Source organism: Myotis brandtii, unplaced genomic scaffold (assembly GCF_000412655.1).
Source record: "Myotis brandtii unplaced genomic scaffold, ASM41265v1 scaffold988, whole genome shotgun sequence".
NCBI lineage: Eukaryota > Metazoa > Chordata > Mammalia > Chiroptera > Vespertilionidae > Myotis > Myotis brandtii.
Genome location: NW_005372109.1, coordinates 270,098 through 274,551, shown reverse-complemented (window position 1 = coordinate 274,551; position 4,454 = coordinate 270,098). Strand labels below are relative to the sequence as shown.

General features: G+C 47.2%; 1 protein-coding gene across 3 annotated transcripts in view; it reads right to left on the bottom strand.

The window, feature by feature from the left end:
* Positions 1-4,454, bottom strand: part of ABHD2 (abhydrolase domain containing 2) — a 67,210-nt gene that overhangs the window by 46,647 nt on the left and 16,109 nt on the right. For 2 of the 3 annotated variants that reach the window (XM_005886530.2, XM_005886531.2), the window contains exon 2: positions 1,171-1,267. The exons of the other annotated variant lie outside the window; for it this stretch is intronic. The gene's annotated coding sequence lies outside the window, so the exon portion shown is untranslated. The remainder of the gene's footprint in view (positions 1-1,170; positions 1,268-4,454) is intronic. 3 annotated transcript variants of the gene reach the window in all.

The following is a 4,454-nucleotide window of genomic DNA, read 5'->3' as shown; positions in this document are numbered from 1 at the left end:
ATGAGAGAGAATCATTGGTCGGCTGCCTCCTGCATGCCCCACACTGAGGATTGATCCCGTAACCTGGGCATGTGCCACAACCAGGAATCAAACCATGATCTCCTGGTTCATAGGTCAATGCTCAACCATTGAGCCATGCCAGCTGGGCCTAAAACAGGATTCTTAACTTGGAGTGTGTGGGTCCCTAAAGGATTCTAGGGCCCAGGAACCCTGTGGCAGTCTGTGTAATGCACAACTTTCTGGAGAGGGGGTCTGTAGGGTTAATCAATTCTCCAAGGGGTTAGGGCTACGGTTACAGTTAGTGCCAGCGTTCAACCTATGGCTCCAGTCCTTCACCTCATCAGAGCCCTGCCACCTGGGCCAGTCAAGCCAACGAGAAACAAACATCCAAGAGGATTCAGCTTGTTAACATGGATCTTTAAGTCTAGTGAGGAAAGAGCTCAAAACAAGATGTAGCAGGAACTCCAAAATTTCTCTGATCTGACGCTGGCGCTATGGACTTGAGACAGGGGCTTTCTTGCTCCCTTTGTCGGGAAGAGAACAGAGAGAGCAGCAGATGGCTTCATCAGTTTCCCTGTTGGTCCAGAGCAGACTTATCAAATAAAAAAGATAAAACAGCCCTAGCTGGTTTGGCTTAAGTGGATAGTGTCATTTCGCAGACTGAAGGGTCCTGGATTCGATTCCGGTCAGGGCACATGCCCGGGTTGCGGGCTTGATCCCCAGTGAGGGGCGTGCAGGTGATAGCTGATCAATGATTCTCTCTCATCATTGATGTTTCTATCTCTCCCTTCCTCTCTGAAATCAATAAAAATATATTTAAAAATTAAATTAAAATAAAATAAAATAGGTCCTTTCCTCCCCGCTTCCACTCACTACTAACTAACATGGGGAGGTGGCAGAAGTAAAACTGGACAAGCCCTAGCCGGTTTGGCTCAGTGGATAGAGCGTTGGCCTGCAAACTGTAAGGTCCCAGGTTCGATTAAGGTCAAGGGCATATGCCCGGGTTGTGGGCTCGATCCCCAGTGGGGGACTTGCAGGGGCAGCAGATCAATGATTCTCTCTCATCATGGATGTTTCTATCTCTCTCTCCCTCTTCCTTCCTCTCTGAAATCAATAAAAATATTTTTTTTTTAAAGAAGTAAACTGGACAAGAGTCTGGACAATACATACCTATTTACTCTGCTCCTCTCTAGGTGGGAATATGAACTTGAAATGTTGTGTAGCTGGGCCGGGCAGGTCAGATCTCTTATTCAGATTTACCTAAAAGCTGAAAAGATTGGGGACAAGAAGGAAGCCATTTAATTCAAATACAAGCACATTTCCGTTTCTCTGCATTTCAAGTCTTTAGGGAAAAAGACAATTTCTGTAATTAACATGTGTGTCACACTCTTGGCCGGCTGAACAAACCTGCTGGGGGAAGCCATTGGCAACCCACAGAGTGGCGGCTCTCTCTGGTTTCCAGGACAAGTTATCTGCTGCGCTCAGAACTCTGGCTAAAGCAAACTCGCCCTGCTTTTACCCTTTATCTCGTAACGTAATCTTCAGAAACCCCGGAAAGGTATTGTCTCTGTCTAACCAATGACATAACTTAATGAGGCGGTAGGTCAACACAGCTGTCAGGGGTGTGGGTGAAGGTGGAAGAGGGCATAGCGGGGATAAATGGTGATGGAAAAAATAAAATAAATTTGATTTGATTTTAAAAAGACAGCAGTCAGTTGACTCTTTCTCTTGCAAACATACAGTAATGATGGAAAAAATCTGAGCTAAGAAAAGTAAGGGCACAGACTAGAAGTAATGGGTAGGGAGCGCGCACAGCCTGAAGGACTGGGGGCAGGAGGCTGGCTGTGGAGAGGAACCAGGAGCTAAAAGTGCTCCCGTGAGATGGAGAGCCAGAGCCAGGCCCACTGTGCTGGAGATCCATGCCTTTCATTTAAAAAAATAAAATAAATTTTGCCCTAACCGGTTTGGCTCAGTGGATAGAGCGTCGGCCTGCAGACTGAAGGGTCCTGGGTTTGATTCCGGTCAAGGGCACATGTCCAGGTTGCGGGCTCGATCCCCAGGTGGGGGTATGCAGGAGGCTGCTGATCAATGCTTCTCTCTCATCATTGATGTTTCTATTTCTCTTTCCCTCTCCCTTTCTGAAATTATTAAAAATTTATTATTATTATTTTTTAATCTTGAGAAGTATCCTATGAGAAAGGTACTATTTATTTTTTTAAAAAAATAAATAGTACCTTTCTCATAGGATACTTCTCAAGATTAAAAAATAATAATAATAAATTGTTAATAATTTCAGAAAGGGAGAGGGAAAGAGAAATAGAAACATCAATGATGAGAGAGAAGCATTGATCAGCAGCCTCCTGCATACCCCCACCTGGGGATCGAGCCCGAAACCTGGACATGTGCCCTTGACCGGAATCAAACCCAGGACCCTTCAGTCTGTAGGCCAACGCTCTAGCCACTGAGCCAAACCAGCCAGGGCTCCATGCCTTTCAAAGCAGCAGAGGAGACAAAAAAAAAAGAGAACAGTGTTTATATATCCCTGTGTGCCAGGCTCTGTTCTTTGTATTTTACACATATTAACACACTGACTCCTTACCACACCCTGTGAGGCATAGAAAACTTGAGTAAGTTGCCCGAGGCCACACAGCTAGTAGACAGAGAAGCCAGGATTCCTATCTGGCTCCAGAGATCTTTGTCTTAACCACCACACTGTGCCACTTGAAAGCCAGAAGAGGAGAGAGAGAGAGAGAGAGAGAGAGAGAGAGAGAAGCAAGCAAGAAAATGGATGGTGCGGAAAACACAGAAGAGTCACAGATGAAAGGCTTGCCCCAAGTCTCACAGCTGTGAAACCGTCGAGCTGGGAGGTTCCAGCCCAATATTCTCGGATTCCGCCCCAAAAAAATTTACACAGAAAATGAAAGCCAGTTGAAGGGGAGATTCAATGAGCCTTTGGAGTAGTCTTGCTCAACTGCAAATTTTTATTACGTCTTTGTATTCTGAGATGAATTAGCCACAGAAGAGCAGGCTTTGTTCGGGTGGGGACGGAACAGCAAAGTCTCTGGCCCTGTCAGAAGCCACGGGACCTCTCCAGGGCTTCGCTGCCAACTGAAAAACAAGGGGTGGATCCTAAACTGGTAGCCCACGGGGTGGTGCTGCATGTGGTCGGCATTTTTAAATTTCAATGTATTAGCTGCTAAGTTATAAGGGCCAGGTTTCATAGAAAAATCTGGATTTCTGGTTTCTCTTGAGAAAAAAAAAAGCAACAGTGAACGCAGCTGAGAGGCTGCTACCCCTTTGGCACAGAGCAACCTCGCTCCTGGTTGCCACAGTCCCCACCACTCCCTATCATGGTCCTCAACACCGACCCCTGGCCTCCTTATCATTATGGTACCTGGATGGGTCCTGCAGGCATCTGAATAGGCAACCCTTGGAGAAACCTGCCTACGGTCCCTTCTAGCCCTGGATAAGTTTGTACTGACTGAAATTCAAAACATAGATTGCCCAGCTGCTGTGGCTCAACGGTTGAGCATTGACCCATGAACCAGCAGGTCGCCGGTTCGATTCCTGGTCAGGGCTCATGCCCAGGTTGTGGGCTCGATCCCCCAGTAGGGGACATGCAGGAGGTAGCCAATAGATGTTTCTATCTCTTTATCCTTCTCCCGTCCTCTCTCTCTAAAACCAATCCTATATAATAAAAGGTTAATATGCAAATCGACTGAACGGTGGAACGACCAGTCGCTATGACACTCACTGACCACCAGGGGGAGCAACACTCTGCCAGAAGCTGGGCTCACAGCTAGCGAGCACAGCGGCAGTTGTGGGCCGAAGCCAGCAGTCAGACATCCCCCGAGGGCTCCCGGACTGCAAGAGGGTGCAGGCCAGGCTGAGGGACCCTCCCCCCGCACCAGTGCATGAATCTCATGCACCGGGCCTCTAGTAAAAACATATTAGAAAACAAAACAAAACATACACTATCAGTATAAGTGAGAAGTTCACAGAAAAGGATTATGGAAAGGCAGAGTGATAAATAACAAAATGGTAGTGCACTTTACTTACTGATATTTACAATGATGTTTGTTTACAACTTAACGCATCCCACAAACTACTTGAGATCGCTTCCATAAAACACTGAAGAGCTATGTGATATGGAAGGAACTGTGGCAGTCTGCTGATTGCTTCCCCAAAAGACATCTCTCCTTCCTTACAACAAAAACCTGGAGCATGTGCCTTGTTGGAAAATAAACACTTCAGACCCCAGCCTCCCCTGCAGTAGGTGGGTCCTGAGTCCATGGGACTACATTCTGGCCACGTCTGGAGGGGCTGGCCTGCTTTCTGGGGAGAATTCTTAAAAGGCAGGGAGTTAACTCTCCCTGGGATGCAGACAACATGGCCGCAACCCAGCCGTCATCTGGGGCCATGAAGTGGCCTCGCGGTCACTCTCGGAGCCACAT